At 42.4% G+C, this 26,755-nt stretch overlaps 1 long non-coding RNA gene across 1 annotated transcript in view; it reads right to left on the bottom strand.

Moving 5' to 3' along the window:
• LOC135203796 (uncharacterized) overlaps positions 1-26,755 on the bottom strand; it is a 67,429-nt gene that overhangs the window by 20,829 nt on the left and 19,845 nt on the right. The gene's annotated exons all lie outside the window — the stretch shown is intronic.

The raw sequence follows: 26,755 nt of genomic DNA on the forward strand, positions 1-26,755 counted from the left end.
CACCTGACCTACCGGTAGCGTGTGCCGCGAGTTTTGAATTCTGTCGGGACGACGGAGTCTATAGCTAAGTATATATCTGCCTGGTAAGTCGCATGTATAAAATGTTCATTTTTCCTAACTATACAAACCTGAGGTCCTTTAACAATAGGAAGTAACTAGCGGCAGCTGGGACGGTCGTAAGCTTCGAACAAGGGGAGAACGGTAGTTAACTGCTTGTCCGATCGTCGCGCGCGCGGGGTGAAGAATCACTTTTGCTTTAGGCCCATGCAAAAAGTTGCAGAGTGAGGGGTGGTATGAGGTGGGACTATATGTAAAGGACTCAGGTTTGTATAGTTAGGAAAAATGCCAATTTTCGACAAATTGTCATTTGTTCCGATACGTAATACAAACCCTCGGTCCTTTAACAATAGGAAGACTCACTTCTTGGTGGGTGGAATCTGAGTCTTTTTGGTGAACAGACTGGTGTTCGTCCAACCTTGGAATGCCTCCCTGGTCTAAGAGCAAGGGAGGGATCCAAACCTCTGTCCGATTGATCGGGGTGTGCACCGCAGGATCAATGGTCCAGACCTCTGAGCCAGTACTAAGAGAGAGGCAAGCGTATCTCGTTGTACCAGCAAGTAAGAACTTGCTCCATTACAAGATCCAACATAAAGTTATGGGTTTGTCTCAAGTAGGCATCCACTCCTTCCCCCTTGTTGAGGGAGTGTAGGATATTTGCTTCTATCCCTAACTAAAGGGATAGACTGGGGCTCGGTCGAGTAGCTTACCTGCATCGAAAATTCCTTTCCAGCATGGTTGACGACCGTGACCCTCTGCCCACAGGTAGAGAGAGAGAAAGATGGAGAAGAGAAGCCAGTCGCACTTCTCATTCAACCATTCATTCCTACAGTCACACCAGGAATCGATGCTGTTCTGCCTGCTCGGGGTGCTGGGTAAGCTTACACAACGTGTTGAGCAGCCACCACAGGTCCCAAGGAAAAAGATATCCAAGGACTTGTGGGCAATATCCCGAAGGTAGAAGGACGTGAAGGTAGTCTGGTTGGCCCAGACACCTGCCTTCAGGACCTGCGCCACGGAGAAGTTCTTACGGAACGCCAAAGAGGGTCCAATACCTCTGACTTCGTGGGCTCTCGGTCGGAGCGTACGGATGTCGTCACTACCATCAGCCTCGTACGCCCCCTCCTGATCACCTCACGCAGCCAGAAAGAAAGCGTGTTCTTGGATACTTCTTTCTTGGTAACCCCAGTGCTAACGAAGAGGCGTCGACACTCAGGCCTGAGGTGTCGAGTTTTCTTCAGATAGCGCCGTAGCGCCCTCACAGGACAAAGCAGCATCTCGTTGTCGGTGAAATCCATTAGGGAGGGGATCGTGAAAGACTCGAACCTGTCGTCAGGGATCGACGGATTCTGAGTCTTAGCTACGAAATTCGGGACGAAATCGAGCGTCACAGATCCCCAGCCCCTGGAATGTTTAACATTGAAGGACAGACCATGAAGTTCCCCTACTCTCTTCGCCGATGCCAGGGCCAGCAAGAAGAGGGTCTTGAGGGTCAGATCCCTGTCTGACGACTCTCGGAGTGGCTCGAATGGTCTTCGAGTCAAACTCCTAAGGACGAGAGTCACATCCCACTCAGGGGGGGGCCTGAGTTCTCTGGGGTGGGCAAGACCTTTCGAAGCTCCTCATTAGCAAGGAGATCTCGAACGAGTTCGAGATGTCCAGTCCCCTCAGTTTTAGGACGAGCGCCAGTGCTGCTCTATATCCTTTAACTGTGGGTACTGAGAGGAGCTTCTCTCGGCGAAGAAACACAGGAAAAAATCGCTACCTGCTGAAGAGTGGCTCTGAGAGGAGATAGACCCCGTCTACGACACCAACCACAGAAGACGGCCCACTTCCCCTGGTACACAGCTGCAGAGGACTGTCGGACGTGTCCAGCCATCTCTGTTGCTGCGCTGCGAGAAAAGCCTCTCGTTCGCAAGAGATGGTGGATAACAGCCAGCCGTGTGTGTAGGGACTGGACTGCCCGGTGGTACCGCTCTACGTGTGGCTGGGCTAGAAAGTTGTGCCAGTGGGGCATCTCTCTCGGTTCTTCCGCAAGAAGAGCCAGCAGGTCCGGATACCAAACGGCTTGAGGTCGTTTGGGAGCCACCAGGATCATCCTGAGATTGGGAGTGACCAGCGCTCGGCTGATCACTTTCCGAATCAGACAAAAGGGAGGAAAGGCGTAAACGAAGAGGTTTGTCCCATGGGTGTTGAAGAGCGTCCTCTGCAAGCTGCCCATGGGTTCCGGCCCACGGCCCGAACAAAAAACTTGAAGTTTTCTGTTGTGCCGGGTGGCGAACAGTCTATGACCGGACGCCCCCACAGGTGAAGAGCCTTTCCGCCACTTCTGGGTGTAGGGACCACTCGGTCCCTATCACCTGATCCCGACGGCTGAGCTTGTCTGCTACTACATTCCTCTTGCCTGGAATGTAGCGTGCTGACAGCTCTATTGAGTGAGCCGTGGCCCACTCGTGCACCTGCACAGTCAACTGGTGTAGCGGGGAGAGACACTAGGCCCCCCTGCTTGTTGACGTATGCCACTACTGTGGTGTTGTCGCACATCAACACCACGAGTGTCCCATCAAGCGGTCTTGGAACTCTTGGAGAGCGTAAAACGCCGCCTTGAGTTCTAGGACATTGATGTGAAGGTGCTTGTCGTGATGGTCCCACACACCTGCAGCCAGCAACTCCTCCAGGTGTGCCGCCCCATCCCTCGGTTGATGCGTCTGAGAACAGCAGCATCTCCGGGGGGGGAGTGCGTAGAGGCACCCCTCTTAAGAGGTTTCTGTCGTCGAGGCCACCAGGCTAGGTCCTGCCTCACCTTCTCCGTGATGGACACGGGGAGTAAGGTGGATCCTTTACCTGTGACCAACTCATCCCTTAGTCTCCACTGGAGAGACCGCAGGTGAAGACGTCCGTGAGGAACTAACTTCTCGAGTGACGACAGGTGGCCGATCACGACTTGCCATTGCTGAGCTGCCTGTTCCTGCCGAGACAGGAACCGGCCGGCTGCCTCCCTGAATTTGCTGATCCTCAAGTCTGCGGGGCGGACTTGAGCTGCTACCGTATCGATCAGCATACCCAGGTACTTCATCTTCTGCTTGGGTTCGAGATCGGACTTCTCGTAGTTTATCACGATCCCCAGATCACGACAAAACTTTAGAAGTCGATCCCTGTCCTGCAGCAACTGCGAGCGGGAGCTCGCCAGGCGGACCAGCCAATCGTCGAGATACCTCAGAAGACGTATCCCATGCGAATGGGCCCAAGCAGACACCAGCGTGAACATCTCGTGAACACCTGTGGGGCGGTGATAGACCGAAGCCAAAGTGCCCTGAATTGGTACACCGTCCCGTCGAAGATGAAGCGGAGGTACTTTCTGGAGGACTGATGGATGGGTATTTGAAAATACGCATCCTTCAGGTCCACTGAAAGCATGAAGTCGTTCTCATGATGGAGTCGAGCACGGAACGTGCCGTCTCCATCTTGAACCGAGTCTGGCAAACAAATCGGTTCAGGGGAGAGAGATCTATCACCGGGCGGCAGCCCCCCGATGCCTTCTCCACTAAGAAAAGGCGGCTGTAAAAGCCCGGTGACCGATCTACTACGACTTCTACAGCTCGTTTGGTCAGCATGGTCTTGATCTCCTGCCGAAGAGCGTCGTCCTTTGAGGATCCTAGAACATATGTCTGAAGATGGACCGGGTTGGAGGTGAGGGGTGGCCGAGATTCGAAGGGTAGTAGATATCCCTCTCCCGAAGGACGTCTACTATCCAGGTCTCGGCACCGGTAGCGCGCTGCCAAGTTGCCCAATGGCTCGCTAGGCAACCCCCCACATTTCCGGCAGCTGGTGAGGGGGAACGCCGACCCTAGCGTTACCCACTCGCTTCGACTTCTTCCCAGACCCTCCTCGGGGAAAGGAGGGCTGGAGGAGGGCTGGTTACGGCATCCTTTACCAGAAGTTGAAGCAGGAAGAGTCTTTCCTCGGGGCTTCGATGGAGCAGCCGTCTTAGCAGCCGAGGAAGCGCTAGCTAAACTCTTAGGCTTAGCCGCAGTTGTACGAGGATTGCCCAGAAACCTTCGTAACTGCCTGGTGAACCAGACGGTCACTGTCATCAGTGCGTCCGTCTTTCCACCGCAGCGTCCACCATCTCTCCGGGAAAGAGAGCGGAGGAACTCTTCATTGGTCCGTTACGGAGTCCATTTACCGCCTCACGCCCGGCCCCCTTGGCTACTCGTGTAAGGACAGCGTCCCTACGACGGAGAACCAAGTTGGCCCACAGGTTTGCCGTCTGATGGGCGAGGTAGGAGATGGCCCTACCTCCAGACTGGCACAGTCTCCTGAAGTCGGGGTCGTCTTCGAGGGCAGCGCCCCCGGAGTCGGCCGCGACCTTGGATACTGTGAGGGACCCACAGATCCAACCAAGAGACTGCCTGGAAAGCCGCCATAGCGGTAGCTTCCAGGCCCAGTGCCTCCTGCTGAGAGAACCACAAGTTCTCCGACAGGAGCTGCTGCAGGGACACACCTGGAGTTAGCCTAGCTAGCTCCGGGTGTTAACCTGTTTGGGCGGTATGGATCCACTGATGGCACGTAGAACTTCCGCTGTCGCTGCAGAGGAGGAGGAAGTAGTTGGAAGACCGTCCTGACTTTAAGTGAATCCTCTCGTCCTGAGACGAAATTCTCCACCTGGTCAAGGACTGAGTCTGCAAGCCCTCCGATCGCGGCAGTCCCACCGTCAATTTGGGTTCCCTTTTCGGGTGGGCCCCAAAATGACTCGAGCCGGGACGTGGGCTCAGATGGTGGTAGCGGCGATCCTTCCCCCAGGTCGTTGTGCTGACGAATCAGCGCAATAACCTGGGCAAAGTTCCTCTGGATCTCGGGAGTGTTACAGCGTCCTGAGGAGTAGGACCGTCCAGTCCCTCCAAGGAGCAGCTCTCGAGACCCTCCTCCTTCAGAAGGAGGAACAGCAACAGACCCCTGACGGTCGCCTCCAGCCACTGCGCGTACGACCTGGCTGGTCCTAAGACCATGCCGGTGCGTGCGGCATCGTGACGGGATCGGTGAGCGGCGCACCTCTCACGATCACTCCTAGCTACCTCGCTCTTCCCGGTGTAGCCCGAGGAAGTTGAAGGTAGAGGAGAGACAGACCTGACGCTCCCCCCCCCGACGCTCGCTGGCAAGGACCAGCGTACGTGGGGGGCTGCAGCCGATCACCAGCTGCTGCTGGCCACCGTCTCCGTCCAGTCCCTGTGGGAGCGGCGGTCAGGTGATCTACAGAGCTCGCTTTCGCGGTGAGACCGGTGAGCGTCCTCACGGCACGTCAAACCGCTGGTACCAGCCGAAGCTGGTGCCGTTGGTCGAGGGGACCTCTTCCCAGCCTCAACCCGTGGCCGGTCAGAGACCGTCACGTCAAACCGAGGTACCGGTAGGCTGGTCGCTACGAGAGCGGCCGCTGGCCTGCGAGAGTCACTTGCGCGACTCTCGACAGTCTTCTGCTCCGTGCCTCGGTCATGACGGTGAGCGAGCTCAGGCGTCTTGACTTTGGCTGCACGGTCGCCCGAAGGAGACCGTACACTCGGAACTTCTCGCGGACGAGAAGTCGAGCCGGTACCTGGCTTAGCAGCAGTGCTACCAAGACCAGGCGAGGATGTACCAGCAGTAGCCAGCACATCCTTGGTCCCCGTCTTCTTCTTCTTCTCAGAAGAGGAGACGGGCCCTGTTCCCGAGGGAACAGGAGGACCAGCAGAAGCACCCCCCGTCACACCGGAGCGAGACGGGCCCTTCGAAGGTCCCGCAGGAGCCTTCTTAGGGGGGGAGGAGGCAGCCTTCTTCTTCTTCGGCTTGGAAGCCTTAGAAGTCGAAGGGGGAGAGGCGGCAACAGACGACGAAGAAGACGATGAAGACGACGACGACACCTTCCTCTTCTTCTTCCTCTTCTTCGTCAGCTCTCTCAGGACGGACGTCAGGTCTTCCATCCACGGAAAAGTCGGGCCATTGCCGAAGCAACACGCCCGACTGATCCTGTCCGGAAAGACCTGAGTCCGGGGCAGCACCTCCATGACGAGACGCAACATGGGCAGGGGCAGGAGCGGCAGAACATCAACAGCAGGACCAGCACCATCAGGACCAGCACCAGCAGGACCAGCACCAGCAGGACCAGCACCAGCAGGACCAGCACCAGCAGGACCAGCACCAGCAGCAACATCAGCATGAGCGTCACGCACCGCGCGCTTCGTAGGAGCGGCGCGAGCGGCTGGGCCAGCAACACTAGCTGCAGGTACGGCAGGTACGGCAGCATAGTCCGGCGTCACAGGCATCTCCAATTCAGCCAAATTCATCATCGGGACGGGCGGCAGGTCCAGGGGCGAACTTTTCGGACAGCGAAAGTCGGGAGTCGACAGCACATAGAATCCAGGTGGCGGCGGCACGCCCCTCTTAGGTACGGCAGCAATGGCTTTTGGATTGATGCAGTGGGAGTCACAGACGCAATGTGTTGCGTGTAAACCACTGAGGAGGAGGGGCGGCGTACGCTGGTGTGGACACTGTATTCGTAGTCGTTGTGACTACACCCATGAGTTACAACTGCCGACCCGCCAGTCGTTGAATTAAGCCCTGGATACTGGGAGCGCCCTGCAGTCCCCCAACGACGCCCCCACCCACCTGTCCAAGGTCGTCACTCACAGAAGGCACACCTGAGGGAGGAACAGTCGGGTCAGGTTAGAGGGGCAAACCCTCCCACAGCCTGGGGGAGGACGAACCCCACCCAGAGCGGACGGAAGACCCCGAATACAATTGAACATCCGGGTATCGGGCGCCCTCCTCCACACTCGACGGATCGAGTGAGGAGAAGGACTCCGAAACCCCCCCGCAGGGGAAGGCGCAAACCGTGGGGGCTGAGCTGGAGGTAGGAAGGATGACGAGGTATCCGTCACCAAAGGAGTCGCTGGAGAGCTTTCCGACGACTCCTTGGTCGATCTACGCCTCTTCCTACCCTCGTACAGCACCCACTGCGCCTCGGACAATTCAATTCACACAAAATTACATGTTCGGTTCGGGAACACTCTCGCCCCCGACACCGATAACATAATTCATGTGGATCTATGTCAGGATAAGAGCGGAATCCGCCGCATTTACGCCCCTCCAGCCCGGGACACACTCTACGGGCAGCTGGTGGGCGCGGCGAAAGCTCTTCAAGATCCATAATTAAATTCACTTCACAATCAATGAAAATGAAAAAAACAAGAGTACTTACAATTTCATTCAAAACCACAACAACCAGTCAGAAAGAAATTGTAAACATCCAAAAGCACACGACGAAATAGCGGCAGAGCGATGACGAGCACGTCCTGTCACACCACGGCCGAAAGCAAAAGTGATTCTTCACCGCCCGGCGCGCAGCGCGCGCACGATCGGACAAGCAGTTAACTACCGTTCTCTTTTTGTTCGAAGCTTACGACCGTCCCCAGCTGCCGCTAGTTACTTCCTATTGTTAAGGACCGAGGGTTTGTATTACGTATCGGAACAATACTAATATAGACTGAAATCAATGAAAAGTGCTAGCAAAAACAAAAAAGCACAAAAAAAAAAAGAAAAAAAAAAAAATATGTATAAATTCACTTATCCGTAGTCGTTCCTCTATGGTTTTCGGCAGCCAGATGTACGAAAACGTTAGAAACATTTGATTGTATCTTCTTTAGAAATATCTGAAATTTTTCGGGGCAATTCGGTTGCAAAAAAGGGATAATATACATGAATTAAATCAAAATTTTTAAATAACAAAGTAAATTAGAACTAAATAACGAGTAAAGTAAACAGTTTAGGGAATAAAACTTTGCAGTTTCATCGTCTGCTGTTCGTAATTGTGTTTGTGGCGCGTGCGCTTAGGAACCAGGAACAGCAACTTGTTTAAAGTGCAATGTGGAGTGAATTGAGACCAAAATGTTTATAATAACAATCAAATAAGCACTGTGGAGTTTCAGTTGTGATGGCAGTAAGGATAAAAACCACCGATTATAAGGTAAAGCAATGAATTTCAGTTCAAACCATGACCCCGGGAATAAAAAGTTTCATACTTTCAGTAATATAGGGAACAAAATGTTGTTTTATTGTGCTGATTACAACTGCAATCTTGAGTAAGATCAATAAACGTTACATACATACGCTAACATTGTTCAAATGAGTGCTGGGAAAGATGATTTTCGTCACTGATCAAAACCTGTACATCCAACGGGAGCCGCCATATTGGATTTCAAAACTGCCTTGAAAACATATTTTACGAAGAGCGTCACATGCTTATTTTAGTTCGTATGGGGCTTTCATAGGGTAAAAAACCGCATGGTACAAGGGTGGACCATGTACGATCAATGTGTACAACCCCAAGAAAAGTACATTATAACGCGTCCTGACACCGGAGTAGAGGTCTTTAGCTTCGTTTCTCACCAACAACAAGTCGCGTCTGATGCCCATCTCCGATGTGAGGACGCGATATAATGTACTTTTTTTAAGGTTGTACACATTAGATCGTGCAATGGTCCACCCCTTTGATTAACCAATGCGGGTTTTTTTCTTTTACCCTATATCACATTAGCCTATGTTGACGAAACTTCAATCTTTTGAATGGTATGCTTGGAGTTGTAATTGTATTCTTGTTTCACCATTTAAATATCAAGTGAATAAGACCTGAAAACCATGATAAGGGTTGGTAGTCACTGGTTTTTCCCCCTACATTGATAGTCGTTGGCCTGCTGTAGGCCATGCGGTGTTTAACCCTACTAAATGACTGAGAGGTGACATGTTGGCCACCTTTCTGAAAAAGTACTTTGGGTAAAACATCACAGCAGGCCAAACAGGCCACCTACAATCAACGCTTGCCACCCTCCGAAAAAGTACATTATAACGCGTCCTGACACCAGAGATGGGCATCAGTCGCGACTTGTTGGTGAGAAATGGAGCTAAAGACCTCTACTCTCCTTTCGAAGTAAGTATTTTTCTCCAAAGTTAGAAATTAAGGCCAAATTTTAAGATTTAAACAGAGGGTAGTGAAAAGGGTGGCTACGGGCAGTGGAAATCTCACCAAAACGCTTTAGAAATTTTTTACTTACAACTAAAAAATGTTTCGAAGATTGACGCATCCTTGATGTTTACGGAGTCGCTTGTGTCAACAAACTTCCCATTTCCTGTGCTAAATCTGCACACCACTTGTACCCATAGACGCTGGGCACTTTCATCACAACAATCGTAAACCAACCTCTTACCAGCAGTTATTCAAGGGGACTACGGCATTCTTTGCGGCGTTTTGCGCTCTTCAATTGTTTATCAGTGTTGTCAATTGGTATGTTTGTTTTACCCTCCAAACTAGGTATAAGACTTACACAAAACCGGGGAAATAAGTGAATTAGCGTATCTATTTGTATATATATACGTACATATTATAGCAATTTTATCATTACTGCATTACTATGACAACTAGAATTCATCGAAACAGTTTGTAAATGCATCGGCGTATGTGTGACGCTCCACTAGATTGGCAACGATGAGTCATTTTTCCTCGCGTCGTCTGCTCGTAAGTATACATCCGAAACATTTGTAATTTTTGGGGGTTAATTTGTTTGCAAAAAAGGGATAATAGACATTGAATTAAATAAACATTTTGAAGTAAAGTTAAACTAAATATTGAGTAAAGTAAACAATTAAGGAATAAAGCTTTGCATCTCGTAATCAGTGTTGTCGTCTGCTGCTCGTAACTGTGTTTGCGGAGTGAGTGCTTAGGGAACCAGAACCACAGCGTGGTTCAGTGCACTGTGGAGTGATAAGACCAAAATGTGTATATTACAATCAAATAAGCACTGTGGAGTTTCAGTTGTGATGGCAGTAAGGATAAAAACCACCGATTATAAGGTAAGAATGATTCAGTTCAAACATAAACCCCGGGAATAACAAGTTCATACTTTCACTAATATAGGCAACAAAATGTTGTTTTTATTGTGCTGATTACAACTGCAATCTTGAGTAAGATCAATAAACGTTACATATATACGCTAACATTGTTCAATGAGTGCTGGAAGGCTGGGGAAAGATGGTGGCCGTCACTGATGAGAACCATCCATGCAAAACGTAGCCGCCATATTGGATTTCAAAACTGCCTTGAAAACATATTTTACGAAGAGCTCACATGCTTATTTTAGTTCGTATGGGGCTTTCATATATCACATTATGTTGACGAAACTTCAGTCTTTTAAATGGTATGCTTAGAGTTGCAATTGTATTCTTGTTTCACCAATTAAATATCGAGTGAATAAGACCCGTCCACCGTGATGAGGGTTGGCCTGTCGTGATATTCTACCCTAAATGACCGAGAGGTGACATGTTGGCCACCTTTCTGAAAAAGTACTTAGCTATATTCACTCCAATGAGCATCAGTCAAAGAGTTGTGGCCCACCCTGAATGTTTTTTTCCTAAATTACGAAATAATAGCAAAGGTAATTCCAGCACTCTTTTGGGAAGTGGCCGCGTTCAGAGAGAGGTGGCCGCTATGTCGCCGATCGGACATTTACCCTGTGAATCAACCGTTAAGAGTGGAAAGTAGGACGGAAAAGAGAACATGAACTGAGATACGGTAAAGGGAGCATAAGGGATTGCAGCTAAGGGTTGAAGGGACGCTGCAAAGAACCTTAGGTAACGCCTACAGCGCACCGCACGAAGTGCACTGGGGGCACTACAAGCTTAGGATGTAAAGATGATAAACCTAGCTTCAGCTGCAAAGGTAGCTGGACTAATAAATAAAACATGGCAGCCAGACCAAAGGAACGATAGGAAGCAAGCAAAATGACGCTAAATAGGTAGCCTATAGGTAGCTAAACACAATGATGATTACAAGGCTGATGAAAGTTCTCGTGGTGGTATCCCAGCACTCAAGGTACTTCAACCATACTTACTAAATACTGAAGTGATGACAGCGCCTGTGCATGACGACAACATCTGCTGGTCGAGTTTTAAATCAGCCATCACTGCCAACGGTTCACATGAGACCCCTAGAACAAATACGAAGACTTACGACATAGCCAGCGGGTTACATATCACCGAGGATTTGTTTACAATGTGAGGGGCGGGGTGACTGGCCTAAACCTATTCGTTAAAAAGAGTGGAGAATTGAACCTTATTACTTAATTAATCTAATATATTTTCTAGCCAATTCATTCGACATGAACATCTCGTTCTATTCTACATATCATACAAGTGCGCTGACATAAAACTGAAATTGTATGTCCCTGTGGCATCTCCACAACCACAACACCAAAAATGTTATGGATTCAGCTTCTACTAGGTATATACATATATTCATCGATATATAATTAAATCAAAGAATTATTTACAGATAATAAGGTACTAAACGGGAACACGTTACGAATCATTAATGCGTAGAAATGTTTATAGGGTCTACAGGCGTAAAGAGTTTCTGACGTAATACGTTCTCGTCACGGAAAGCATAGCAACAAGACTTTCTCAACTCATCTTTATCCGCCAGGTTTATATATAGATCCATCCTATAGGGCCTAGTTTTATCCATAAGGCTGTCTCGTTGTTATTTGTCGGTTACCAGCTTCTAAAGCAGAAAAATCTACGCGGTGAAAATTTTAATACATTTTTTCTTCTTTCTTTTTGTGGAGTTGCGACCTTTTATACCAAGCAATTCGCGATAAGGTGCAGCTTGTTACCCGTTAAATTTGAGAGAGAGAGAGAGAGAGAGAGAGAGAGAGAGAGAGAGAGAGAGAGAGAGAGAGAGAGAGAGAGAATATATCTTATTCGTGGTGGACACCGTTTAGTATAGACGCGCCAAACCAGTGTAAACTGCAATACAGATAAAGCATTAACAGTAGTATTATTCCTAAAATTGATTTAGGAACAAAGTTTTTTTGTGCCCAGGGAAAAACACACACATAAAGATTTATATACCGATTACATAACCTAAGGACAAGCTTGGTTATATTGAACTCGCAGCTTGCTAAACACAGCTTCGGATGTACTTAGGATTCTTAAGGAAGAGACAGGCGCTTGGTTATTCTATGTCACTGCTTGCAAACTCATCCCTTTGTTGACAGCCACCAATCGCCGAAGACAAAATCTCTTTGTCCTGAACCCTGGATAACCATTAAGGCTCATATTTAAACCACCGCATATACCAGCAGTCTTGCCACATATACAGATTAATCTTAAATATACAGGTTTTTCAACATGATTAAGATTTTCAGATTTTTCTTATAAAATAAGCAAAATACGTCTACAAATTTTTAGGAGACAATACATTTTCCCTAAAAAAAATCCAAATTTCATTTCTTTAGACATTGAAAAAAAAAAAAATATATCTATATATATGTATATATATTATATAATATATATATATAATATATATATTATATAATATATATAGATACATATACATATTACATTATCTAATATATATAGTTGTGTATCTGGGATTTGTTTAGTGATTATGTTAAGGGTGAGTGTTATTCATAGATTTTTGTATTATAAGAGGTTCAGGTGTAATTTCTGCCTAGCGAATTTTATATTAAATTGAAGTGATTTTTCTGCAGTGTTTATTTTCACCCCTGAATTGATTTTGCACACTGTGGTTTAAGGTTGTGGTACGATTTCACACCTTGTGAATTTCGTATCCTGTTAAATGAATACAGGTGTAACCTATATTTTGATAAGTGTATCGTGTGGTGATTAACAAGCCATCACAAACTGGCGACCGTGACAGGATCTTTTGTGCCTGTGTGTACTCACTTGTTTGCAAAATTAATTTTAGGGGTTTTGTTTTTGGCAACATTTTTACACCTCTTCGTGAGTTAGATATTTTTGGAATTATTCTTTGGTGTGATTTTCGGTCATAATGGAGGTGGCTAATATAATTGAACTTTTGAGTGGAGAGGGGTGGCAAGCAAGGCTCGCAGAGTTAAATAGGCCTGAGTTGGAGCAGGTGGCTCTACATTTAGAGATAGAATTTGATGCCTCTGTAAAGAAGGATTATTATTGTTACAAATTTATGAGTGTGCAAAATGTAAAACCAGAGGGTGATCAGGAGGTTAAGCAGGAGCTAACTGCAGAAGTGTTGAACAAACAAATTGAATTGAAAATGTTGGAATTTAATATGGAAAAGTTTAAGGCAGAGGAGAGAGAAAAGGAAAGACAGCATGAAATTGCTATGAAGGGTTTGGAACCCCCTTCTCCTTCTTCTCCCAGTAGATCTGTAACGCCTGTTATAAATTTGGTACAGGCTTAAAATTTGTGCCGATATCTACAGAAAGCTATTGATTCTGTCTCCAAATGGGCCGGGCTAAATGGTTTTAAATTTTCAGCTTTTAAGAGTGTTGCTATCCGCTTTTCAAGGAGCAGGCGTAAAGAGGTTATACCTAATTTAAAACTCGAGGGATCTATTTTGCCATATTCTGCCGATGTCAAATTTTTGGGAATGACCTTGACTCAAAACTCACCTGGACCAAACATATTGATAACCTTAAATGTAAAATTAAAGCATCTTTTAATCTTTTGAAAGTAGTCTCTGGATATGAGTGGGGAGCTGACAAGAAATGTTTATTAAGACTTTATGATGCACTTTGTAGATCAAAGCTAGATTATAGGTGTCAGATTTATTCTTCAGCGTGTAAAAGCAAACTTAACGACCTCAATATTGTCCATAACATGAGATTACGAATTTGCTCTGGTGCATTCCGAACATCTCCTGTTGAGAGTCTGTATGTAGATACCCATCAACTGCCACTTGACTTACGATGGGAGGAACTGGGTCTGCGCTACATAATGCGCGTTAAAAGCAGTTCCGAAAATCCTTCCAATAAGGTTATTCGCCAACTTGACAACAGGAAATTTAAACCAAGGTCATCTGTCCCCTTCCAGATAAGGCTACATCAAGAAGTGAATAATGACTACTAAAAAATCAAAATGTTTCTCAGTTAGTTGCCTCCAGATTCCCCCCATGGCTTATCCTAAAGCAAAGTTTGTAACAAAAAACTATGGTCAAGAAGAACCTTTCTGATAAAATGGCAAAGAGTTTATTCTTAGAACATGATGTAAATCATGATGGTGCGTATAAGATTTATACAGACGGTTCCAAGTCAAGAGAGGGAGTTGGGCTAGCCGTAATTACAGAAGACTCTTGTGAGGCTGCAAAACTACCAAATTCGGCTACAGTATATACAGCAGAACTTTCTGCCATTAATGGAGCATTAGCTATTGTTCATCGTACCGAGAAGAAGAAATTTGTTATATATTCGGATTCTAAAAGTGTTTTGGAGAGTCTTAATATTTGCAATACATCACATCCTTTGATTCTCCAAGCTCAAGAGTGGCTGTTTCGAATTTCGTGCAAACACAAAGCCGTTTCGTTCTGCTGGGTTCCTTCCCATGTAGGGATCAAAGGCAATGAAAAAGCTGATAGAGCAGCAAAAAGAGTATGTAATAAAAAAATCACTGGATATCCATGAAGTTCCATACATTGATATGAAGTCTCCTATTCGAAGCTATATCCGCCACAAATGGCAGGAGCGATGGTCCTCAAACCTCCTTGCCAGAAACAAGGAGCTGAAGGCAATCAGACCTAATTTGAATTTTTGGCAGTCTTCGTTTCACAGAGACAGAAGGACCGAGATTGTTTTGACGAGACTTCGTATTGGCCATTCCCGATTGACACACAGCTTTATACTTGAAGGAAGTGAGGCTCCAGTCTGTGCTCGCTGTAGCTGCCTGTTGACAGTTGAGCATATTCTGGTTTGTTGCCCAGTATATGGTGCTGCCCGCAGGAAATTTGGTCTTTCAGGGAAACAAAGAAGTTAAGTATATCTTAGTTTTACCAGACCACTGAGCTGATTAACAGCTCTCCTAGGGCTGGCCCGAAGGATTAGATATTTTTACGTGACCAGGAACCAATTGGTTACCTAGCAACGGGACCTACAGCTTATTGTGGGATCCGAACCACATTGTATCGAAAAATGAATTTCTATCACCAGAAATAAATTCCTCTGGTTCCGCGTTGGCCGAGCCGAGAATCGAACGTCAGACCAACGAATTGGTAGCCGAGCTCGAAATGCACTCGACCAACGTGGAACCTACTTTCTTATATTGTAGGAGATGATGTTGATGTGAATAATCTTGTAAAGTTCTTAAAAGAGATTGATATATACTGTAGAATTTGACTTATTTTATTAATATTTAATTCTACCTTTCACCTAATACACACAAGTGTATGCAGTTATACTTTTGATTGTATTTTAATATAAAAATATATATATATATATATATATATATATATATATATCTAATGTATTTTTTTTTTTTTTTAATAAGGTTTTTAAGTTTCATTCACATCAGATTAGCATCACGTTACATTTAATTAATTATCAGATTATATATTTCATTCCATTACGGCGCTGAATGACCGTAATAGGTCCCAGTGCTTGGGCTTGTCCCTAACTTTCATAATCCATCCATCCAAGTGACGAATATTATTTGTCACATAAAAATGAGTTAGGGGTGATGAATCACGCAAAGCCTGGCTGATTAGAACTGGCCGGAGCGGTAATAATAATAATATTAGTAATAAATTATAATAATTAGTAATCTTGTGTTTAGGCCTAATTTTGTTAATAGGAGTCAACCCAGGAGGCAGACTAATGATAATAATTTTTCTCCCAATAATAATAACATCGGCCTTTTCTCCAATAGTTGGTAACAGGGGGTATAATGTTTATAATCCAGAAAAGTTGAGAGGCATGACATGCTTCTTTTGTAATAAAAAGGGCCATGTAAAAAGTCAGTGTTTTGCCTTCAAGAAGTCCCTGCAAGCTAATGGTAGACCAGTTATGGGCATTGAAAAGAGAGAGAGTGATCCCGTCCAAACGAGAACGGCTGAACAATGACCATCCAATTGCTTTAACAGGTATTTGTCCCATGGTAGTGTCTCGTCTGTGAATTCATCCAAAGTTAAAGAGGTTCGTATTTTGCGAGTCACTGGTGCCGCTCAGTCGTTGATTTTACGAGAAGCATGACCTAGCGATTTTGTCCATGACTATGAAGAGTTTGTGTTGTTGTTTGGTTTCCCCGATTCGGTCGAGTCCAATCCCATCGGTAATTTCCATTTAAAATGTCCTTCTTTTCAGGAATATTGAAATTGGCCATTGTGAATAAGTTTCCTGTTAAGGACGTGGATGTAGTGGTAGGAAATGATGTGGCTTATAAAAATAAACATAATCCAATTTTGATAAATAATGAAATTGCAGTAGTTACTCGTTCTAGAGCTAGTGTTGTTGACGCTGCAGAGTCAGCAACAGATGTAGATTTGAGTAGTTTAGAACGTAGTGATAGCGTAGTTGTAGGAGATATTTTGATTTTGAAGGACAAATTGAATTGGACTACTGAAGAGCTTATTAAAGCTCAGAAAAAGGATTTTCGGGATCTTCCTATTGAGTCAAGTGAGGTGTCTGATGTAACTGTTCCAAGATTTAAGATAATGAATAATATTTTATATAGGTTGAGTAGGCCTATGGAGGCTGAAATTTTGAGACAGATAATGGTACCTTTTGTTTACAGGAATGAGTTAATATCATGGTGCATGACAGTGGTTTGGCTGATCATTTTGGCATTCATAAGACTTCGGGGAAGTTGCTTATGAATTACTATTCGCCCAAGTTGAAAGCAGACGTAAAGAAGTTTGTCAATAGTTGTGACGTCTGTCAGAAGGTCGGTAAGCCCAATCAGTCTATACCAAAATGACCTCTATGTCCTATCCCCCTTTTTTCTGAACCTTTTAAAGAGGTAATCATTGATGTTGTTGGGCCATTGCCCAAGACACGTAGTGGTAATGAATATGTTTTTACTATTATGGATAAAATGTCTCGATATCCTGAGGCAATACCACTACGTACTAAAAAAGTGTTAAGATTTTAGATGTACTAATTGATTTCTTCACAAGGTTTGGAATGCCTAAGATAATTCAATCAGACTGTGGTACTAATTTCATCAGCAAGTAGTTTAGAGAGAATGGCAGAGTTAGGTATTAAACATGTGACTTCATCTCCATATCATCCTGAAAGTCAGGGTGCTCTGGAGAGGTTTCATCAAACCATGAAATCGATGATTAGGAAATATAGTTTAAGTCACGGTTCTGAGTGGGATAAAGAATTACCATATCTCTTATTTGCTTTTCGGTCGGCTCCAAGTCAATCATTAGGTTTGTCGCCTTTCAATTTGGTTTTCGGACATTGTGTTCGTGGTCCGCTTGATGTCGTAAGAGTCATGGGAAGGTGACATTCCTGATATTAATTTGTTGGATTAACATGACTAATTTGGGTGATAAAAGGATGGAACAGGCCTTGGGGAATTTTGCTCGTGAAAATATGTTGTGTAGTCAGAGAAGAATGAAGTATTTTTTTGACAGGAAAACCAATACTCGTAACTTCGTTGAAGGCGACAAGGTGTTGGTGTTGTTACCTTTTCCCGGTAATCCATTAAAAGCTTCATTTTCAGGTCCTTGGAAAATTTGGAACAGGAGAAAGCTATTCCTGTAGCAACAATTGGAGAGATTGTTAAATGTAATAACCTTTATTCCTTTCCAGAGGAAGAACGCAATGAGAATAAATATGGTAATGATGGTAACTGGCCATCAGGTATTAATGACTTTTTTCTTTGAAAATTTTTTTGGTAGTTCAGTTTTCTCAATTTGTGTTATGAGAAACGCAAGTCTCTGAAGAAGTTGGCGTGTGATTATAAACAATTGTTTTCAGATGTCCCAGGAAGGACATCAGTCCTTGAACATGACGTGGACGTAGGTAATGCCACGCCTGTGAAACAATCTCCTTACAGGTTAAATCCTTTCAAGAGTGAAGTTGTTGCTAAGGAGGTTGATTATATGTTAAAACACGGTCTAATTGAGCATAGTCGCAAAGTCCTTGGGTCCATCTCCTGTGTTGTATTGGTAAAGAAACCCGATGGAGATTTTTATGTTATGTATTGACTACAGAAAGGATTAATGAGTTGACTAAATCTGATGTTATCATTACCTCGTATTGAAGATTGCTTTGATCGGATGGGTAAATCTAAATATATAAGTAAATTTGATTTATTAAAAGGGTATTGGCAAGTTCCTTTGTCGAAACGAGCAAGGGCCTTGTCAGCCTTCGTAACACCTCAAGTTTGTTTCAATGTCGTGTGATGCCGTTTGGTATGAAAAATGCAGCCGCTACTTTTCAAAGGTTGATGAATACGTTGGTGCAGGGTTTGGAAGGGTGCTTCGTTTATATAGATGACATTGTTATTTATGGTGATGATTAGGAAACACATTTAAAGCGTATCAAGGCCTTGTTTGAAACATTGAAGAAAGCTGGTTTGGTGATTAATTTAAAGAATAGTGAATTTGCAAAAGCAAAGGTCGTATATTTAGGTCATGAAATTGGTGATGGTAAGGTTGCTCCAAAACAAGCTAGCGTTGATTGTATTGAAAAAATGTTAATTCCTAGGTGTCTGAGATATGTCAGAAAATTCCTTGGATTAGTTGGGTATTACAGAAGGTTTGTTAAGAATTTTTCTGATTTGGAATTTTCATATATTCCTGGAAAAGTTAATATTGTTGCCGATGTTCTTTCTCGCAGCGTTGAGTAGAAATTCTTGTGGAGGGCTATGCGGATATTAAGGTAGTATCTGCATCGTTCTAATTACTGTATGTGTGCTGTTGAAGTAGGTGCTTAGGTTTTATATTGCAAGGAGTAGTTGATTGTATAACGAATATGAATTAATCAGAATTTTCCTTTACAGGAGTTGAGTAAAGGCATAAGGCTGTAAAATTAAGAATTGATTAATATTACGACCAGGTGAAGGTAGAAGGTGCTACTCGGTGTTCATATTTTGTGGCAATGTTTATCTTAATGAATGTTGGTGAGGTGTTAAAAATGCGTTATGGAATGAGTGTTATAGGATACAAATGGTTATTATCGTATATAAAGATTGTTACTGAGACGTGTGGTATACAAGGATGGTGGTATTTACTGGTCATTGGCACATGGTGTAGTAAGGTGGGGTGATTAATTTGTTTAGGGTACTAATCGGAGAGTTTACATTGTTAGCTTTCAGCTACTAATCCGGGCATTCTTTATTTTCAGGCATCACTACGCTTCACGAAATTTTTGCGTGTTGGGATCGCGCAGGGGACAACTGTGTTGGTTTTCTCTGTGTTGTCCAATTTTGGTGTATGTATTCGGTAGGACGCTTTTATAGTGATCTAGTGTATTGTCAAGGTGTTTATAGACAGGACTATTGTTCGCTGAACATTGTTGCAATGAGCGATGAGAAACAAAGTGAAACAACTTTGAGTGTGTGTAAAATAGTTATGACCTATGAACAGATAGGTGGAATCCGGTTTAAAACAGTGTAGCTCTTAGTATGTACTTATGTGAGAGCCTTGTAGCTCTTGGAAAAATTTTGTTTTTGCTTTTTGTTTTGGAGTTGGTTTGCGAGGTTTCTAGTGTAGTATATCCTCCATAGTGTATGTTGATATTCTGTTCATTTTAGTGCCTTAATTGTAAGCTGCATCCTTGTTTCTTTGCCACCCCCCAATTTTTCTTGTCTTGTATTATAAGTGTAATTTTCATAATGAGTATTTTGTTTTTACAGCTATGAATGAAATATTGCATTTGTGGTTTGATTGTATTTGTTTTAGCATGTGATTATTTCATATTTTTGCGTTTATTTAGAATTTTAATTAAAAAACTTTTATTTTTTCTTTGGGAGAGGAGGTGTCATCTTGTTGCCAGTTAATGATAAGTGAATAATGTATTAGAATATTTTTTAAACTGTTAATTAGTTAAGAATGGTAGCTGCTAGTTTTCTCCTCTCCGGTGTTTGACTTGTTGTACGTTTTTATTAATCCTCTTTTCAAATTCCATATTTGGTGATATCACTGGGAGTGGTCTTCTCCCCCCTCCAACCCCCCCCCCCCCCCCCCCCCACCCCCCCCCCCACCCCCCCCCCGGCTCTTGCTGTCCAGTGGGGATATGGAGGTCTTCGGTGGTAATATGAGCGAGTTGTTTCCTGGACCTTGCCTGGGGGCGCTATTTGAAAGGATCGTTGGTACTGATTTTTGGCCGCTGCACTTGTACTTGGACTGGAGATTATTCAGCCCCTACATACCTTTTGGATCTCCCAGTCTGCAGCTTCAGGATTTATCCTTAATGCCCTTGGTTCAGTTATAAAGCCAAGGGGACCTCTCTGTCCCAAGGTAAAATCATATACTTATTAAGCTCACAGCAAATGTTCCTCTGCTGTCGGTTTCAGTGAACCGCTTGATACTTGCCAGCCACCTATTGATATTTTTGGATTCAGCGCTGTGATTGGATTAGCATCGGATAATCACCCTGATTTGTCCTCCAGACGTGAAGTTGTACCTTGCCTTGCAAGAGGAGTACTTTAAAACATACGGAGAAGTTGTTAGGAATATTAGTGTGTATTTGTTAGGATATTCTTTCTTTTTGCCTTTCTCCTCCTTTCTGGACCCCCTCCTTTTTGTGGTTGAATGCGTTGGTTTCTTTTATTAGTTGTGTATTTGGGATTTGTTTAGTGATTATTTAAGGGTGAGTGTTATTCATAGATTTTTGTATTATGAGAGGTTCAGGTGTAATTTCTGCCTAACGAATTTTGTATTAAATTGAAGTGATTTTTCTGAAGTGTTTATTTTCACCCCTGCATTGATTTTTCACACTGTGGTTTAAGGTTGTGGTACGATTTCACACCTTGTGAATTTCGTATCCTGTTAAGTGAATACAGGTGTAACTTATATTTTGATAAGTGTATCGTGTGGTAGTTAACAAGCCATCACAATATATATTATATAGTATATATATATATATATATTAAATATATATATACATACATATTATTATTATATATATATAGTCTTCTATTATATATATTATATATATCATATATAATCTATATAATATATATTATAATATATATATATATATATAATATACAGAAATTAAGAGTATATCATCCCCGCTGCCCCACACAATACAAAATCTGCGTGGTTGGTTGGCATTCAATTTCAACCTTTCCAACACTGTAGTATAGGGAGTCGAATTGCGTGCTTTCAACTCATTTATTGCGGAATGGTCGAGTCCTTCCTCTGCTCTGGAGCCTCGGTACGACTCTGTGTTAAACGTGTCTAGAACATACTACGTGTCTAGAAAAAACTGTCTAGGTGACCCGGTTGGTAACCAGGTTCAACCAGCCACACATACAGATTTTGTAGTGTGTGCCATACGGTTGTTGTGTACTTAGGTGCGATACTTGTCAACTTTCATCAAGCCTGCAATTTGATCTTTTGTGCACAATGGCATAGCCATAGGTTAACATCTGACGTTTCTGAAGTGTTCTCCAATTCAAATTTATTGTGGCTTGAAAGCTGAATATACGTGTTTGGGTATATTAGGATTATATAATATTAAAATGAGTCTTCGACATTGGCTTTCAAAGGGAAACGGTAAGTACAAAACTACAGTGTCGGCCCGGGTGCATTTTATCTAACTTGTAATCTGAGATGGAAGCATGATGGTTTGTGTAAGATGATTAAAATGTATACTGTCGCTAATTATAAACATGATTTATTTGTTTTCAATACTCTTAACCTATCATATAGTATACTAATGTACCCCAATGATTGATTGCACTAATATACTAATATTTCAATGACTTCAGTGCTGAAATAAAAGAACAGAGATCAACTTAAAAGCTTTTCGGCATTTAATAAAAAAAAAACTTTGGTCTTAAATTATTCAATAAGATATATGTATATATATTATATATGTTATATTATATAATATATATATATATATAATATTATACATATATTATATATATATATATATAGATATATATATATATATATCTATATATATAGATTGATAGATAGATACAGGGTGCCCAAACTGGGGTCGTCACTGCGGGACTAATTATTGATTGTTGGATGATTCCATAATGAAGATATGTATTATATGTGTATCCATGCCCACAGTAGGCCTATGTACTCAAGAGTCAAGAGGTATCAATGGTGGAAGTGTTTTCATTAATAAACAGGAAATCTTTTTTTCTTTCTCTTTTTTCCTTCAGCCAATTTATTTACTCTAAATTACGTGTTATTTTTAGTAACATACGCTAAAATATAACCTTCCAATTCCTCAGATTTTCTATACAGATTAATTTTACAATATACAGATTTATTCAGATTTTTTTTCAGTAAATATGCAGATTTTTGAAAAAAAAATGTGGCAACACTGAATTACCAGCTACTTCATTCGCTCGTTGTGCCTTACCCGGTCCAGTCCTTCGGTTTCCTGGTTCCTGAACGCTGACGCCACAAACACAGTTGCGGGCACAGTAAGTTTTGACTAGTTCCTGGTTCCTAGTGCTCACTCCACAAACACAGTTGCGGGCACACTACACTGTTTATGAGGTGCAAACATAGAGCGGCAATCACTGGAGTAGCATTCTCCCTGCTTAACGTTTGACTTCGAGCGGCCATATTGAAAGGTCTCGGTCCAGCTCATGGTACTATACTTTATTACTTTTATTATTTTTATTACTATCTGTTTACTATTATTATTTTTATATTATTATTGTTAATGTTAATATTATTTTTACTACTGGTATACTATTATATTATTATTGTTATTATATTACTGGACCCAATTTCGCAGAGAAAAATTACCTTACAATAACAGGTTGGCCTAAGCACTCACACCATTGTGGTCAAGGCCTAAGCATCTGCTGTTGGATCTAAACAGTGTCTAGCACAAATGGTTTCTGTAAATTACAGGACTTTCTTAGAATACAGTCACTAAGCACTAACTAAACAGTGATGTACAATCACGCTCACTATACACCCACTAAACACTTACACTTAACATACACTCACTCAGTAACTAAACACTCACTGGATAGTCAACAATCACTGAGCACTCTCAAAACACTAAACACTCACTATATACTCACTATACCTCAAATACAGTAAACATTCACTAAACACTCACTTAATCCTAAAATTTCCTTGAACACTAAACAATCACTAAGCACTGACTGTACATTAAACATCCACTTAGCACTCTCTATATGCATTTAACACTCATTAAATATTTACTAAGCATTCACTATCCACTAAACACTCATTAAACCCTAAACACTCACTAAACACTAAGCACTCACTAAACGCTAAATGCTAATTAAAGCCCTAAACACACATCAAACAGTGAATGAACATCTGCTCATCACTCACTAAACACAAAATGAACACTTACACACTAAACATTCACTAAACACTCACTAAACATGCACCGAATACTTACTAAACATTCACTAAACACAAAAATTCACTAAACCCTAAACACTCACTGAATGCTTACTCACCAAACATTCGTTAAACACAAACAATCACAAAATATTTTCACTAAACTCTAAACACTAACATGCACTAAACCTTCACTAAACCCTAAACACTCCCTAAACATTTCGCATACTCAACATTCATTAAACTCTAAACATTTGCTAAATATTCACTGAATGCATATACACTAAACAGCTGTTTAACACTAACATTCACATAACATTTCACTCAACTCTAAACACTCACAAAACATTCACTGAATATTTACTGTAACTTGCACTAAACACTCACTGAACATTGATTGATTACTTACACACTAAACATTCACGAAACATTCAATAAAACCCTAAATAATTATTACACATTCACTGAATACTTGCATAATAAAGATTCAATAACATTCACAAAACACTAAACATTCAGTAAACATTCACTAAACCCTAAACTAAACATTTCCTCATAAACATTCAATAAACACTTACTCACTAGACCCTAAAAATTTACTAAACACATATTTATTAAACATTGACATTTTAAAATATTCACAATTGCGCTAATCCTTGTTCAATTTCTGGGCTAGCAGACCTTTAAAGATGGACGCAAGGCTTTGCAACGCCGCCCTGGTGGAAGACCACCGAACCATAGACGTAGTATTGGTATAGAGATCGCAACTGCAAGTATATAGCCTCTATGGGTGCAAAGCTTTATTTACTTTTATCCCAACTCCCTTTCATTTCTTCTTCTTTATAAGTGAGGCAGAGCTGTGCTACTTCGCTTTGACATACGTCACTTTCGGGGTTAAGAACATTCTAAATTTTGAGGGTTATCCTTATATATTCTCCCAGATTTCTGTTAGGGGATATCAGTGTCATTAATTTATATCCTGATCTAATTTTTGTAGCAATTTACATGTGAATAAATGTTCGGTGGTGTCCTCCTCCACTCTACGTATTTCACAGACCTCTTCCTTAAATTTGCCCCGGATGTTAGCCTTCAAGTTCAGCATATTCAGTCTGGCTTTCATTATGATACAAGCATCCTTTGTTTCTAGTTCCCTTATGTACTTGTTTTCCTCGAAGTCATCCATGAATCTCAGCTTCTTCATTTCTTTTCTCTTTTCTCTCAAAGTCTCTTGGATATCTTGATTAATTCTTATCTTTATTTCCTTTTTCATTGCTGCTTTAGGATATTCTCTTAGTCCATTAATTTCTAAATGATATTTGGTGCATGTGTTCACCACACTTTTGTCCAACATTGCCCATTTGGGGCTCTTAACTGATCTTGAACTATTTCTTTTATCAATCATTCTCCTCCGAATATATTATGTTGTGGAAAAGCATTATCTCCTGATAATCAGTTCTGTAGGCTACTGGCCATATGCCGGACTCCGCTATAATTCCCCAATAATGCGTGCCCTTATGTTGTTCATACATTCCTCGTAGGATCCTGTATTGCATTTTCTCTAGTGCATTTAACTCGTTTTCCGTTACGTTACTCCATGTCTCTATGTTGGCAAATAAAGTTGGTACAACTACTGTTTCATAGATCTTTTTCCTTACTTCTAGTGCCATATTTCCTACTTTTTTAACGTCCCCATATCCTCTGAGTTCTCTTAATAGGTACTCAACCTTTTGATTTCTAAAAGTGTCTGGTCTCTGGACAATCTTCGACTTCTTCACTTAGGTAAGGGTGACGCTAGGACCTATGTAGAACAATGGAACCCGATCATTCAGGGAAACTGTACTGCTGAGACATGTGAAATTTGAAGTTTTCAATTGTAAGCGGTTATAACCGGGCTGTATAGTCTGTAATTCTTTAATGTTCAGTACAGTGATTCCCTAAACATTATTGGGTGACTAGAAGTGTTTCTTTTTCTTTTTTGTCATATAACTTACGCCTTCTCTGGATCAATGGTATTAGGGGATTACGGGTTCAGGGAAAATATGGATGAAGTAGCATATTCATTCCACCTCGTAATGATTTTTTTTTCTTTTTTTTTAGTTGCCAGTAGCCTAGACCCATCAAGATGACGATAACTTGACTCAGTACCCGTGAAGAAGAAGAAGAAGAAGAAGAAGAAGAAGAAGAAGAAGAGAGAGAGAGAGAGAGGTATAAATGCAGTGAAGAATTTGTATGCTCAGAGCGCGGGCAAGACCACGGTTTAGCAATTGTAATGCCGACGAGACAAATCATTTGACTTTGCCAAGGCCACAGGCTCATAGATCATATTAGAAGTATACAAAGAACAACGACAACTAGACAATTAAGTGTAGACATATATAATCGAACACATACACACAGAAACATGGAAATTCATGAAATTGAGGTGCTAGAAGAGTTGGGAGATAACCTACAAACTAAATAAAGCCGTAAAATCTTTAAAAAAAAAAGCGAGAAATTAAAAAGACATTATTTTACGTTTAAAATTAGTTGTGATGTAAGTGACTGTTTCCAACGAAACTTATTATAAGCGAAATTAATAATGTTTCTGTCCATCTCCTGTAACTGTACATTACTTTAATGACTTTAAGAAAAAATCTTTCAGACGACTCCAGTAGGTCTAGATGTGTGAAACACCAGCTATGGGTCTAGAAATGTGAATCCAAATCCATCCGTAGTCTACTTAAACTCTTTTGTGGCCTCTGAATTGTGATAAACGTCACAAGAAGAAGAATATAACAACTTTTTTGTCCCATTCCTCTCTCTCTCTCCCTCTTTCTCAGGTCTTTCCGAGGCGCTTATCGAAAATAATGAGGTTCCTCCTTCAAGCAAGCATCGTGGCTCTGTTCTGCCTGGTCCTGCTGGGAGAAGAAGTTGCTGGTATGCAAAAAAGTTTCCTTTATCAAGTATTCTTCATGTGTCTAAGTCATTATTTCATGTACCAGATATTGTAGTGTGAGCAAATGTCAGCTTTGGCCAAACGCTATTGTGACGTTATCTTCAATTCAGCGTAATTTTAACTACGTAATTCCAGCAACATTAATTGCAGTCATTGACGTTATATGGTAAACTACTGTAGAGAGATAGTGGCTTAAAATGCTAAAGGTAAAATAAGGTTTTCATGGCTGTATAGATCAGTGGTTCCTAAACTGGGGGAAATTTCCCCCGGGGGGGTGGCGGGGCGGGGGAAATTTGAAGCTACCAGGGGGGAAATAATTACACTACCTACTAACTAAAAAAATCATTCTTCTCACTAATTCAATTCTAAAGTAGAAGAGCAAACAAAAGTCCTTTTATTTGTTGCTAACCGCTCTCTATGGCTATGCGGTTGAGGAG

The sequence above is a fragment of the Macrobrachium nipponense genome, chromosome 36 (assembly GCF_015104395.2).
Source record: "Macrobrachium nipponense isolate FS-2020 chromosome 36, ASM1510439v2, whole genome shotgun sequence".
NCBI classification, from domain to species: domain Eukaryota; kingdom Metazoa; phylum Arthropoda; class Malacostraca; order Decapoda; family Palaemonidae; genus Macrobrachium; species Macrobrachium nipponense.